The 15,626-nt window shown below is 48.1% G+C and overlaps 1 pseudogene; it reads left to right on the top strand.

Annotated features, from left to right (window-relative positions):
- The first annotated feature begins 1,041 nt into the window (after positions 1–1,041).
- On the top strand, positions 1,042–13,614 carry LOC102272733 (large ribosomal subunit protein uL11-like; annotated as a pseudogene).
- The last annotated feature ends 2,012 nt before the right edge of the window (positions 13,615–15,626 follow it).

Genomic DNA, 15,626 nt, shown 5'->3' with positions numbered 1-15,626 from the left:
ACCATTCAATATCACAGTGATTCAAGTCTACTCCTCGAATAGTAATGCTGAAGAAGCTGAAGTTGAACAGTTTTATGAAGACATTCAATACTTTCTAGAACTAACACCCCCCAAAAGATGTCCTTTTCATCATAGGGGACCGGAAAGCAAAAGTAGGAAGTCAAGAGTTACCTGGAGTAACAGGCAAGTTTGGCCTTGGGGTACAGAATGAAGCAGGGCAAAGGCTACCAGAGTTTTGCCAAGAGAGTGCACAGGTCATAGCAAACATCCTTTTACAGCAACAGAAGAGACGACTCTACACATGCACATCACTAATGATCAAAATCGAAATCAGATTGATTATGGTTTGCAGCCGAACATGGAGAAGCTCTATACAGTCAGCGAAAACAAGATCTGGAGCTGACTGCGGTTCAGATCATGAACGCCTTACTGCGAAATTCAGACTTAAATTGAAGAAAGTAAGGAAAATCACTAGACCATTCAGGTATGACCTAAATCAAATCCCTTATGATTATACAGTGGAAGTGATGAATAGAGTCAAGGGATTGGATCTGGAGGACAGAGGGCCTGAAGAACTATGGAAAGAGGGTTGTAACACTGTACAGGAGTCAGTGACAAAAAGCATCCCAAAGAAAAAGAAATGCTAGAAGGCAAAGTGGTTGTCTGGGGAGCCTTTACAAATAGCTAAGGAAAGAAGAGTGTTGAAAAGCCAGGGAGAAATGGATATACCCAACTGAATGCAGAGTTACAGAGAACAGCAGGGAGAGAGAAGGCCTTCTTCAGTGATCAGCGCAAAGAAGTAGAGGAAAACAATAGAATGGGAAAGACTAGAGATGTCTTCAAGAAAATTGAAGATATCAAGGGAACGTTTCATGCAAGGATGGGCATGATAAAGGACAGAAAATGTATGGACCTAACAGAAACAGAAGATATTAAGAGGTGGCAAAAATACACAGAAGAGCTTTTGGCTCAGAGGAGGCAAAAGTACAACTTTCTTTGTCATCCCGAATCCGGGTTCTTCCGACACCAGCCGCCTCCTCCATGCCACCTAAGTTCAACCCCAATGAGATCAAAGTCGCATGCCTGAGGTGCGCTGGTGGGGAAGTTGGTGCCACATCTGCCCTGATCCCCAAGATTGGCCCCTGGGTCTGTCTCCAAAAAAGGCAGGTGATAACATCACCAGGACGACTGGTGATTGGAAGAGTCTGAGGATTACGGTGAGACTGATCAGAACAGACAGGCCTGGATTGAGGTGGTATCTTCTGCTTCTGCCCTGATCATCAAAGTCCTCAAGGAACCACCAAGAGATAGAAAGAAGCAGAAAACATTAAGCACAGTGGAAACATCACTTTTGATGAGATTGTCGACATTGCCTGGCAGGTGCAGCATTGATCTCTAGCTAGAGAACGCTCTAGCCCAGAGAACTCTCTGGAACCGTTAAAAAGGTCCCAGGAAGTGCCCCATCTGTGGCTGCAATGTCGATGGCCGCCGCCCTCGTGGCATCATAGATGACATCGACAGTGACCAGCTAGTTAAGAACTGCAAGAGGAAAAGAAGAATAAAGGATTATTTGACAGCCAAAAAAAAAAAAAACAAGGAATACACAGAAGAACTGTACAAAAAATACCTTAATGAATAACCACAATGGTGTGTTATTCTGGGTGTCTGGCACCTAGAGCCAGACATCCTGAAGTGTGAAGTCAAGTGGGCCTTAGGAAAGAAAGTGAAAGTGAAGTCGCTCAGTCGTGTCCGACTCTTTACGACCCCATGGACTGTAGCCCACCAGGCTCCTCCATCCATGAATTCTCCGGGCAAGAATACTGGAGTGGGTTGCCATTTCCTTCTCCAGGGGATCTTCCCGACCAAGGGATCGAACCCAGGTCTCCCACATTCCAGGCAGACGCTTTAACCTCTGAGCCACCAGGGAAACCATAGGAAGCATCACTGCAGACAATGCTAGCGGGAGTGACCAAATTCCAGCTGAGCTATTTCAAGTCCTAAAAGATGATGCTCTTAAAGTGCTGCACTCAATATGCCAGCAAACTTGACACACTCAGCAGTGGCCACAGGACTGGAAAAGGCCAGCTTTCATTCCAATCCCAACGACGGGCAAAGGCAAAGAAAGCTCAAACTACTGCACAGTCACGCTCGTTTCTCATGTTAGGAAGGCTATGCTCAAAATCCTTCAAGTTAGGGTTCAGTAGTACATGAACAGAGAACTTTCAGATATTCAAGCTGGATTTAGAAAAGACAGAGGATGTGGGGAGCAGAGGAGGAAAAAAGGCAGAGGGACCAGAGATCAAACTGCCAACATCTGTTGGATCATCCAAAAAGCAAGAGAGTTCCAGGAAAACATCTACTTCTGCTTCATTGACTATGCTAGAGCCTTTGACTGTGTGGATCACAACAAACTGGAAAACTCTGAAAATGACGGGAATACCAGACCACCTTACCTGCCTCCTGAGAGACCTGTATGCAGGTCAAGAAGTAACAGTTAGAACCAGACATGGAACAACAGACTGGTTCAAAATTGGGAATGGAGTAGGACATGTTGTATATTTTCACCCTACTTATTTCACTTCTATGCAGAGTACATCATGCAAAATGCTGGGCTGGATCAATCTCAAGCTGGAATCCAGATTGCTGGGAGAAATATCAATAAACTCAGATACGCAGATGACACCACACTTAGGGCAGAAAGAGAAGAGGAATTAAAGAGCCTCTTGATGAGGGTGAAAGAGGAGAATGAGAAAGCTGGCTGGAAACTCAACACTGAAAAAACTAAGACCCTGGCATCCGGTCCCACTCCTTCACGGCAAACAGACGGGGAAAAAGTGGAGGAATGGCACGGTTTATTTTCTTGGGCTCAAAACCCACTGTGGACGGTGACTGCAGCCATGAAGTTAAAAGACATCTGCTCCTTGGAAGGAAAGCTACGACAAACCTAGAGGGCACATTAAAAAGCAGAGACATCAACTTGCCGACAAAGGTCCTTATAGTCAAAGCTACGGTTTTTCCGGTAGTCACGTATGGATGTGAGAGCTGGACCATAAAGAAGGCTGGCACTGAGGATTTATTTTGAACTGTGTGCTGGAGAAGACTCTTGAGAGCCCCTTGGTCAGCAAAGAGGTCCAGCCAGTCCATCCTAAAGGAAATCAACCCTGAATGTTCACTGGAAGGACTGATGCTGAAGCTGAAGCTCCAATACTTTATCCACCTGATGCAAAGAACTGACTCATTGGAAAAGACCCTGATGCTGGGAAACATTGAAGGCAGGAGGAGAAGGGGACGACAGAGGAGGAGATGGTTGGATGGCATCACCGACTCAATGGATATGAGTTTGAGCAGGCTCCAGGAAGGACAGGGAAACCTGGCGTGCTACAGTCCACGGGGTCGCAAAGAGTTGGACACGACTTAGCAATTAGACAACAACAGCGGTTTTTCAACTCAAGAAGCTGGAAGCGTCCCTCACTTTTTTCTTGGTTGGTTGGTTGAGTCTGGGGCTCAGCGGTCACCCAGCAGTGGAGGTTGAAATGCTGGAAAGGCTGCGGTAGGATTCCAAAATAAGAACCAAGAACTTCTCGTCTCCTGACCGTGGTCCCAGGAAGACCTGCCCCCATCACCACAGGCCCAAGGGATACAGAGGAGGAACGTGCTGGCGTCCTGGGACCGGGGACCACCCAGGGGCTGTCGTCTTTGTGGGGAGGAGACAGGAGGATGCTGCTGTGGAAACGTGTGCCTTGACTGCAGGGAGGCTGACGGGCCAACTTTTCTAGAGGGTCAGGGTGAAGAAACAGGAAAAATAAACGGATCTGGAAACTAGAAGATGGTTAGGATGGAAGAATAACTCCAAGAGCTAATTTTGGAGGGACAAAAATCACGAAAAATAGAGAGATAATTGGAAAACCAAATCAAGAAGGGAGAAATTTTAAATATACAGAAGAACAATCATGAGGGAAATCATCACAGATGTAGAAAATTGTTTTTAAATACAAGATACAGTACTTTGATGCACACTAGTCAAGTAAATAAAACCTGATTGAAACATGGTTTTTCTAAGGAAATATTATAATTAATAATGATAATAGATTTATTGAAACAGATCCCTGAAGAGATTTAAAAATCTAAGCACAGCAAGTAATGCAGAGCTAACCCTGGAAAAGTCATCAGGCCAAGACAAGCTCCTAAGTGAAGAAGAATCCGCCTGCCAACGCAGGAGACATGGGTTCAATCGCTGGTCCAGGAATATCCCACGTGCCGCGGAGCAACGAAGCCAGTGAGCCGCAGCTACCGAGCCTGTGCTCTGGAGCCCATGCTCCAAAACGAGAGAGCAGCCCCTTTTCTCACTGCTAGAGGAAAGCCACGCAGCAATGAAGACCCAGCACAGCCATAAGGAAATAAAGAAATACAAATTTTAAAAAGAATAATATTTTTTTTTAAAAGCCAATACTATAATGTATTCCAGGATGTAGGAAACTGATGAATTTTTCCCATTTAAAAATATTCCTTCAATAACATGGACATCAAAACTCTAAAAATACAGCACAATAGTGTAAAATTACAGACTGAGCTCATTAATATGGAGGTTAAAATATTAATCTTAGTATACAGAATCAGAAAGCACATGAAAAGGCTCATACTCTAAGGCCAAGTGAGGTTTGCTAGTGGATGATTTGTTAACAGAAAATGTGTAATACAATTCATCATATTAATAAAGCAGAAGAGAGACATTGTGTTCATTTCATAGAGGCATTTGATAGGGTTTATCAGAGGTTTTCTTTTGTTGAAGTAAAATTTCCATTCAGGCAGGTAGACAGGTCTTTAAAATATTTTAAAGACTCCTAAACCCGAGGGACTTCCCTAGAGGTCAGTGGTTAAGACTCAGCACGTCCACGGCAAGGGGCGCGGGTTCGATCCCACCTGCCGAGCGGCAGGGCCCAAACACAAAAACTAACAAAACCCAGCGTTACGCCTGCGAAGGCTTCCACCGACCCTCCTGCGCGTTCAGGAGTGACTTGCCAACCGCACTCTTTGCCTTGTAGTTCCCACAAGGAAGGACGTTCTACACAGCGAAGCACAACACGCGTCCCTGCATCGCATCCTCAGACCCCGCCCCCGCCACGCTTTGAGCGCTTCCCCATCCTCCCAGGCCCATCTCACACTGTCCTGAGCTGACAGGAATCAGCCATTTCCAGAAGAATCCTTGGTTCCTTTCAGTGACGAAGGATGAGTCAGTGCACAGATCTGAAGCAAACGGTTCAGTGAGTCTTGACAAATGTATGTATCCTGTAACCAATCCTAACAATCAGAGGATCAGGCTCTGGGGGATTTCCCTGGTGGGCCTGTGCCTAAGACTCCATGCTTCCCATGCAGGGGGCTTAGGTTCCATCCCTGGAACTAGATCCCGCGTGCGGCAGCTAAGAGTTCACACGCCGCAACTAGGGATCCTGCTTGTCTCAGCAAAATCACAGGATGATCACAGGATGATCACAGGTACTCCAACTAAGACCAGGCGCAGTCAAACAAAGAAAGAGTTCTGAAAAGGGGTGTCAGGCCTTTCAACCACCCATAAAGTTACTCTGCCCCTTGAAGACTACTCCCACCTCCCAGGCACCCGCTGTGCTTATTTCTGTCATTTTGCTTGTTCTTCATTTGAATAGAATGATAAAGCAAACACATTTTTGTCTGGTATTTTTTCCCATTTGATCTAATATATTGGAGATTCATCCAGGTTGCAGCATAGATCAGTTATTCATTCTCCTTTGCGCCGAGGAGCATTTCCTGGTGTGACTCTGTCACAATTTATCAGATCTCCTGTTGATCAGCAAATAGATTCTTTCCAGATTTCGGCTGCAGCGAACGAATCACGGTAATGATTCTTGTACAAGTTGCTTGAGGTCAGAGGTCTTCTTTTCTCTTGGAAAGGTATAAGAGTGGAATTGCTGGGTCCTGGGGTAGGTATGGCACCCCACTCCAGTACTCTTGCCTGGAAAACCCCATGGACGGAGGAGCCTGGTGGGCTGCGGTCCACGGGGTCGAGAAGAGTCTGACACGACTGAGTGACCTCACTTTCACTTTTCACTTTCATGCATTGGAGAAGGAAATGGCAACCCACTCCAGTGTTCTTGCCTGGAGAATCCCAGGGACGGCGGAGCCTGGTGGGCTGCCGTCTATGGGGTCGCACAGAGTCGGACACGACTGAAGCGACTTAGCAGCAGCAGGGGTAGGTATAGAGCTGCAAAACTGTTTCACACAGCTGCACCATTTCACACTCTTGGCAGCCGTGTGCGAGTGCTGTTTGCTCTGTAATTTCGCCAGCAGTTGGTGGTTCCATGTTAGTTAAATGGGCATGTAAGTGGTGTCTCACTGGGGTTTAAATCGCCGTTTCCGTATCTTCGGCTTTCAGGTGTTTGACTGTGAAGTGTCTAGATGTGGTTCTCTCGAGTTTGGGTACACTAAACTTTTTGCATCTGTACATTTATGTTTTCTACCAAATTTAGGGAATTTTCAGCCGTTGTTTCTTCAAAAATTTTTTTCTGCCCCATTTGTCTTTCCTCCTCACGTAGAACCCTAATTACACATGTATTCAACCTCTTGATATTGTGCCCGTGATCATTTCCTTAGTCTCTGATGATTTATTGATCTGTCTATACATGTATAATTGTCCTCTGTCTTTCGGTTTTGCTTTTCTTTGTGCTCATCGAGCCTTTTCTGCAGTATCCATTCTTGTTGTTCAGTCGCTCAGTCGTGTCTGACTCTTTGCGACCTCATGGACTGCGGCATGACAGGCTTCCCTGTCCTTCACCATCTCCTGGAGTTTGCCCAAGCAATATCCATTCTGCTGGTCAGCATATCCAGTGATTTTTTTTTTCATTTCAGATACTGTCTTATGGTTAGAAATTGCATTCAGTCCTTTTTTTTTTTTTGTGTGTGTTTTTCTTTTTGTCAGTGCTGTTCTTATGGTCTCCATTTCTCAGTTTAGATTTCCCTCTTGTTTCCTTATGCATTCATTTGCACCTTTCAATCTTTGGGCATATTTATAATGACTGTTTTGTCAATGTTCTGCTCTGCAAAATTTGGTCACCTGAGGATCTGGTTCTAGGGATGGGTCATGTTTTCAAGCTTCCTCTCATATCTAGTAATTGTTTCTTATATGTAGACATTGTGATTGTTGGATGAAAAAGAGTATACACAATGTCTTCTTTTAAAAGATGCTGCTTTGTTCTGGAATGCTGCTAAAATCCTAGCAGGTCGTGTGGTCATGTCTGGCTGGTGGGAGGCTGTGGAAGGCTGGGTCTATTTCAGGCTTGTTCTTAGTCCTAGGTTTGGCTTTTATTCTGGAATGTGGTTTGTATTCCTAAACCATGGCCTTTCTGGGGTTTTGCTTCGTCACCCGAGGTGCCCACTGAGGCTTCTCCGCTCGAGCTGGGTGGGAACTGCAGCGTCACACAGCTCTGCACCTTGCCTGGTTTCTCCGTCTCCGCTCCACAGTAGCCACTTCTGCCGGGCTTTGTGGAAGACCTCCCTGCACGCATGCAGCCTGGCTCCAGCCGGGATCTGACAGCCCCACGCAGGTTTGCTGTGGTTTTATGACTTGTGGTAAGGAATGCACGTTTAGTGTTTGTCCCTGTTGCTGACACAGAGCTCCTGAAGCTTTTGGAACTTCCTGTGATGACAGCAGTAAATGTGTCTTTTGTTATTTTAATGGATGATGTTGGAAACCACTTAAGGATGGCATCTGGTTGCCAGAGGAGCCAACCACGTGATTAGAGGGTCGGAACTGTCAGTCCCACTACCTGAAGTCTGAGGAGGGGAGAGAGGCTGAATCAGTGACCAATGGCCAGTGATATGAAGCCTCCATAAGATCCCAATGGACAGGGTTTGGGAAGCTTCCAGACTGGTGAACCAGATGCATACATTTGCTGCTGGGTGAGGCCCCAAACTCCACTGGGACAAAAGCTACTGTGTATGGGACCTCGCCCTAGCATTTCTTCATCCGCCTTTTGATTGCATCTTTAAATATCCTTTGTAATAAACTGGTGATCTAGTAAGTAAACTGGTTTTCTGAGTTCTGTGAGCTGTCCTTGCATATTAATCGAGCTCACGGTGGGGGGCCCTGGGAAGCTCCCACCTATACAAAGTCGGACAGAAGCACAGGGGACAACCTGGACTTGAACTGGGGTCTGAAGTGGGGCAGTCTTGTGGGACCGAGACCTTCTCCTGTGGCTCTGATGCTACGCCCAGGTCAATAACGTTGGAATTGAGTTGAATTGTTAGACCTCCCGGCAGCTGGTGTGGGAAACTCCCCCACGTGGGGGTGGGTGTCAGGCCTGTGCTTCTGCGCCCTCATGACACACAGTTCCCTCCTGCTTGGCGCTGACCCCTGCCAGCTGCAGCCCCTCCAGCCCCCCAGGAACCCCTAACCCTCATCTCTGCCTCCTCGGCCAGTAAGACCTCTGCTTTGGCTTCAGCTCTCGCGACCTTGGAAGGGAAACCTGAGGTACAACGGGGGAAAACAAGGGCTCGTTTCCTGGCTCTCTCCCTGCTCCGGAGCGTTTCAGTCCTGCATCACCTGTTGCTCAGTCGCCTCGTACATTTGCCTGATGTTACGGTTATTTACGGCAGGAGGTAAGTATAACTAGTTACAATGTCCTGCCTGCAAGTGACACGCATTCTTTTTTGTTTCTCCTTTGGCTGCGCCCCGCAGCACGTGGGATCTTAGTTCCCCGACCAGGGGCTGACCTGAGCCTTCTGCGTCGGAAGCTCGGAGTCTTAACCGCTGGACCACCAGGGAAGCCCCTCAACGTGCGTTCTTGGTCGAATTTTCTTGTATAAACGCCATAAATTTATACAAGCCCCCAAGCTATCCCCATGTCAAATGGGGGAGATACTAAAATCATACCTATTAGAGTAAAAACTCAGGAAGGTTGTCTTCTGATATCACTGTAACTTAATATTTTTGCAACTGGAGAAGAGAAAAATGAGACATAACAATAGTAATGTTATTAGGAGGAATAGGAGGAATTCTTACTCAATAGTCAATAGGAGGAAATGTCGTGACAATAGGAGTAATGTAATGCCAGTTTTTTTTGCAGCTGATATGATTAAATCTCTGGAAAAACCCAAGTGGATCAATTTAAATTCTATTACAAACAGTATTTCAGGACTGTCTGGAACAGAAAGAACATGCTGTCATCATTAGCCTTCGTCTATACGGAAAAGGGCTTCCCTAGTGGCTCAGATGGTAAAGAATCTGCCTCCAAAGCGGGAGACCTGGGTTCGATCCCTGGGTGGGGAAGATCCCCTGGAGGAGAGCATGGCAATGCACTCCAGTATTCTTGCCTGGAGAATCCCCATGGACAGAGGATCCTGGCAGGCTACAGTCCATGGGGTCGGAAAGAGTCAGACAAGACTGAACGACTAAGCACAGAGCATACAAAAAACAGCTTGTTAGCAAGAGATAAAAAAGAAAAGATCGCTTTGACCATCGCACCAGAAGCTGAAACACCCAGGAGTAAACCTAATGAGAAACACATAAGATCCAAAGGAAGAAAACAAACCCCACTGAGGGACACAGACACCCTTGATGGAGGCGGGGCAGGCCTCGCCCAGGATCCGCAGACGCACGGTCATAAAGAGGGCTCTCTCTGCTCCTAGGAACCTGCCCTACAGAGCTGATCTCACTTATGTCAACATGAAGCATCTCACACATGTGAGATGAAGCACACGCAGGGTTATCCGTTACAGCACTGCCTGCCATAGAAAAAGACTGGGAGCATCCGAAAAGGCCACTGGGGCTGGTTCAACATACCGTGGCGTGTATGCAGCAGGGCGATGTCCCACCGCCAGCTCTCCAGGCCCAGAGGAAGGACGATCGCCAAGGTTGATGGCTGCGTGAAAGAATCAAGGTGCTGAGGGTGTGGCGCTGGCCGCCGGGAGACGTGCGTCTGGTTTGTACACTAGGGGTGGCTCGGCTCTCAGGAAAATCAATCCTGACAGTGTGATGCCAGCAAGCAGGCATTTCTTTCTCTCTCAAGGCCCCGAGGAAGTGGTCCCCACCCTGGCTCGCTGCCCAGCGCAGGCCTCCTCTGTCCGCCCTGCTCTCTGGAGCAGCCTTGGTGGCTCGTAGTCAAAGACGGCCGCCTCGTCTCCAGCCCACACGGTGGTGCCCAAGTCAAGAAGAAAGGAGGCGGGGAAGAGGCAACGAGGGCCCCACAGGTCCCACGTTCTCGGAAGAGCAAATGTTGGGACTTCTCTGACGGGCCAGTGGCTGAGACTCTGAGCTCCCGATCCAGGGGGCATGGGTTCAGTCCCTGATCAGCGAACTAGATCCCGCATGCTGCAAACAGAGTTTGTGTGAGGCAACTAAAGATCTCACGTGTCTCAACTAAAAGATTCCCTCATGCTGCAACTAACACCTCTTTATTTAAAAAAGTAAACTATTTGTAAAAGAAAAGAAAAGCCGGTGTTTGTCTCAGCCTTCCTCTCAGCAGGCATGGCTTGTAACTCGTGGGTCAGAACTGAGTTCATGGCTGCTCCTGGCTGCAAGGGAGGCAGGGAAATTATGTATTTAACCAACTGTGAGGCCCTGACATCAGAGAAAGGGGAAGGATGAAAGCCAAGAGGGGGGTGGCCTGCGTCACCTACCATACTGGCCATACTTAGAATGTCTTCAAAAGGACACACAAAAAATTGGAAATTCTAGTGGACTCTGGAAAGGAAATAGAATGTCTGGAAGGTGTGCATGTAGAGGGAGGGGCTTTATTCTCTTCTGTGAATTTAATACTCTGTGTATTTACTACCTGCAAAATAAATAAATGAAATATAATTTTCAAAAGTCACCAATAACAAAAGTACAGCTTTAAAAATGCAATATTCAGAAACTTTTAAAAGTGTTTTAAAATAACATTTCTATTAAAGAGAAATTCATAAGGTTCAATTACAAAACACTTAGAATTTAATAGTAATGGAAACTCTGCATGTTAAAATTTGTGAGACACATTTAAAACAGTATTAGAGACAACTGTATACCTTTGACTATGTTTACCTGAAAATAAGAAAGACTGAAAAAAAATCAACTAAGTCAAGGATCTATAAAAATAGCACAGAGTAAGTCCAAAGAAATAAAGAAGGAAAGAAATAGTAAAAACATAAACCAAGAGAGAACAACAACAAAAAGTAGAAATGATGACAAAATCAAAGTTGTCTCTCTATTTAAAAAACAAATGTTTTGGTATTTCCCTAATAACAATGGCTGTTTCTTGATGGAAGATCTAAGATGACAAGGGAGTTTTCTTCTTTGAGCTTATTCTCCTGGGCTAAAATTAGGATAGGCACATAATAACTTTATAATAAACGTAACCAAATTTCTTTCTTCAAAAAAAAGAAGAACCCAAATGTTTCTTTCTACATTTATTTGGCTGCATCAGTTCTTGCCCGTTACACGCAGGATCCTCGATCTTTGCTACGGCTTGCGGAATCTTCAGCTGCAACATGCAAACTCCTAGTCAGGTCACGTAGGACCCAGTTCTCTCACCAGGGACAGAGCCCAGGCTCCTGTGTTGGGAGCGCAGAGTCCTAGCCCCTGGATCAGCAGGGAAGTCCCCAAGCTGACTCTCTAAATAGTTTATTTCAAGAGTGATTAAAGAGGGGAGAAGAGGTATAAAAAGATATAAGACAAAGGGGGTAAAAACTCTTGCCATATTCTAAATGTAGGAGACGATTTTTTTAAAAGTATACACCAAGAAGTTTGGATCTTTCCTGGTGGCTCAGCTGGTAAAGAATCTGCCTGCAATGCAGGAGACCTGGGTTCGATCCCTGGGTTGGGAAGATCCCCTGGAGAAGAATAAGGCTACCCACTCCAGTATTCTGGCCCGGAGAATTCCATGGACTCCACGGGGTCACAAAGAGCTGGACACGACTGAACGACTTGCACTTTCAAAAAGTTTGAAAATCTAGGTAAAATGCACAGATGCATAGAGAATTGAAAATACTGAAACCCAAACAAGGAGGAAGAGAAAACCACAGGAGATTAACAATCGTTTAAAAAATTAAAATAGTAACCAAACCTCTCTCCCAGTATACACACACACACTGCCCAAACACACACACACGCACACACAATTCCCAAAGCTCCTAACCCAGCTGTTACCACAAACAGATCTAACAAAGCTTCAGAGAACAGATAACCCATGCGATGTATAAGTCGTTCCAGAAAAAGAGAAATGGGGGAAAAGCTGCCCACCCCAGTCTATGAAGCTGGTACAGAGACTGGGGTTTCCCTGGTTGCTCAGTGGTAAAGAATCTGCCTGCCATGCAGGAGACGTGGATTCGATCCCTGGGTCGAGAAGATCCTCTGGAGAAGGAAACGGCAACCCGCCCCAGTATTCTTGCCTGGAGACTCCCATGGACAGAGGAGCCCGGCGGGTCACAAAGAGTCGGACTTGACTGACTAAATAACAATATAGGGATTTTTTTAAAAAGCACAAGATAAGTAAATTCTAAACCAGTTTTATCTATGATCATGAATTTTTAAATCTTAAAGTGTTAGCTAACTAAAATCCAATCACAAGTTGCATTCACATAAGGTTTCTCTCAGTAATAGAAGCATAGTTCCAATCAGAGATTTTAACACAGCAATTTGCCAGGTTAAAGAAGAAAAGAACGATAATCATTACATTGGTGCAGAGTAAAGCATTTGACAGTTTGATAAAAATTGACATGATTTACAGAAAAAAAAAAAAAAACTTAGGAAACAGAAGCTAAAGCGACTTTTCCCAACAAATAATGACTATTTCCCTCAAATCTGTGGCAAGTTTAACGGAGACAATTTGCATGCATACCCTTTGGGCTGGGAATAATATAAAGATGTTCATTCTCACAGCTTCTGTTCAATATTATTCTGGAAGCCCTGGCCAATGCGTAAGACAAGAAAAAGAAATCATTAGTTTAGGAATTATTAATAGATGAAGACAGATGTATTGGTTTGGCCAAAAAGTTCGTTCAGGTTTTTCCATAACATCTTCAGAAAAATTCAAACAAACTTTTCGGCCAACTCAATATCATAATGCCTTTTCAAATAACATGTTAACATTCATTGAAATGCCAAAATAATCAAGGATTAACTATCAGAACTAATTAGAGTTTAACAGAGCTGCCCCAAACAAAAGTTAACAGTGTTCCTTTAAATCACTAAAAAGTACATAGATGACTGGACAGATGTTATTTTAAAAAAAGAACAAATGTTCAGGAATTAATCTTGGAATCCACAAGTTCTTTATTGGGGTGGGGGTGGGGGAAACCCTGGAATCACTTCCCAGCCTCAACAGAGAGCCGGAACCGCTGACACCTTCCTGCCTGCTTGTGGGGCCACGTCGATACACCCAGGCTGCCGGTTCTGGTGCCCAAATTTCTGTGGGTTTGGAGACCCGCAGGAGGCTTTGAGCAGTAGGGTGGGTCTCCACTCTGAAGGCATCGTGCCCAACCACCCCCCCGCCCCCCGCCATGCTGGGCTCTGCAGCTCCTGGGACAGGACGCCCTGGCATCCGCCCCCCGCAGTTGGTCACAGGTCAGTGGGCCGTGTTCGCGTTCTCTGCTCGGCCCTCCATGGCCTGAGCTCCTGAGAGAGACATCGGGGTGGTGACCGGGCCTGCCTGGCTCTTCCCAGACCGTCAGCCAGGAATGCCAGGGCGTGCCGGTGCATGCCCGTCCGCCGTCTGGCGCAGCTGAGCTGCTTCATGCTTGTGTGTGTGCACGCATGTGTCTTGGGGATGGGGCCTGGGCCTGGACCCTGATGAGATCTGGAGTCAGCTCCTCCCCGAGCCTGGAGCTTCCAGGGAGTGTTGGAGGGGGCGGGCCAGGGGATGTCCCCACTGCTCAGCCACGTGGACCCTGAGCTGGCTGTGTGACCCCGAGCCAGTCACCCGAACTCTCTGGGATGTGAGTCCAGCCAGGGGCGCTGGCCTTGGCTGGGGGTCTCACTCTGCAGACCCTTCAGTGAGGGTTTTCTCTGCCACAGTTGGGAACAGAGGCCTGAATGGGGCTCAGGGGTGAGATATGAAGAGGTGTGGGGCCCTGGCAAGGCCAGAGAGGCTAGGACTGGGGGCAGGGAAGAGGTGGGGGGCTGTGGGCAGAGCTTGCCAGGCCGTGTGAGCCTGGGGGGAAGGAACAGCAGCAGGACAGCAGAAACGGCCACATTTGAGGGCTTGCCTCTCTGAGCTTCTACGATTGGACCCCGACATCTTCACATCCTACCCCTGAGTGGTGAGCCCCCGCGTCCCTCAGCATGGGGGATGCGAGCGTAGGCAAACAGCTGGGCAGGGGCTGACCTGGGGCGTGGGTTTGTTGCTGTGAGCCACAGCAGACTGTACAGCAGGGATGGGCTCCCCAGATGTGTGCTTGAGAGAGCAGCTGGGACCTGAGCTGGGGCAGGACGGGGGCAGGTGAGGGCGGACTGCCCGAGGGCGCTGGAGTGGACAGAGGCTTAGGAGCCTGGACTGAGGTGGGAGGGACAGGAAGGGATGCCTCTCCCCATGTTCCAGCCAGAGCAGCCAGGGGACGGGTGTCTCTGAAGGAGGTGGGGGGGTCAGGGAGGGCCCCGAGGCCAGCAGACACCCCTGCTGGTGCTCAGAAGGAGTCTGGGCTGGGGGCTGAGGGCGGGGTCATCTGCGCGGGGGTGCTCCTGAGGGCCGCCCAGGAGGGGCTGTCAGGTCCCTGGGCAAGGGGGGGTGGGGGGAGGTCGGGGGTCGCGGCGGAAGCCCTGCGGGCACTGCCAGGGGCTGGGCAGCGGCACAAGCAGCAGGAGTCCTTACTTCTAGAAGCTTGTCTTCAAGATGCAAATGCAGCAGTGACGGATGGACAGTGACGCTGCATACAGAACCATCTCTGCCAGAAATCTGGAAACCACTTAATTAATTTCCAACATTAGGGGGCTTATTACATAAACCTTGGCCCAGCCCAAGATGGATTATTCTACAACTCTGTGCATTGAGCTTTCAAGGTATCTGCTGACGTGATCTTTCCATAGTTTGCATCTGATCTCGTTGCTCCCCAGCTCCAGCACGCCCCACCCGCCGCAACTGCTGGCGTTCACCCCTCTGCCTGGTGGACAGCGGTAGGTCTTTCTCATGGGTGCACCTTCACTTCCGTGGGGCCTTCGCCTGCACTTCTCAGGACTCCCCTGGACTCCCCTGCCCTGTGGGCACTCGGGGCCCTCTCTCCTCTCCCAGCTCACCCCCAGCTCAGGCTCTCTTAGCTCCTCCTCTGTCACCCCCTCCCTCTGGACCCCCTGGATGTGTTCCGTGTCCAGCCTGGGTGGGGGGAGTCAGGGCAGGTGGGCTGAGCACATGGGAGCAGGGAGAGACCAGGGCGCCTGCGGGAGGCAGGCTTGCAGCCCAGTGAGCCTCCAGCTGGTCCCCAAGGCTCAGCCATCCCTGGGCCCCGCTTACCCCAGGGCCCAGGGGCTCTGTCGCACTCCTCTGCATTGGCCCCTGGCAGCCCCTGCGCACCTCCCAGAGATCCCGTCCCCTCCCTGGTCCCTCGTGGTAGGTGTTTCCGCCCAGCGTGTGAAGTGAATGAATGGAGGTGCGGATCGGGCCAGAGGGGTGGACACCCCGCATCACGCCTCC

This window comes from Bos mutus, chromosome 21 (genome assembly GCF_027580195.1).
Source record: "Bos mutus isolate GX-2022 chromosome 21, NWIPB_WYAK_1.1, whole genome shotgun sequence".
Classification (NCBI taxonomy): domain Eukaryota; kingdom Metazoa; phylum Chordata; class Mammalia; order Artiodactyla; family Bovidae; genus Bos; species Bos mutus.
Note: the sequence above shows the minus strand (reverse complement) of the source record. Positions and strands in the feature narration are given on the sequence as shown.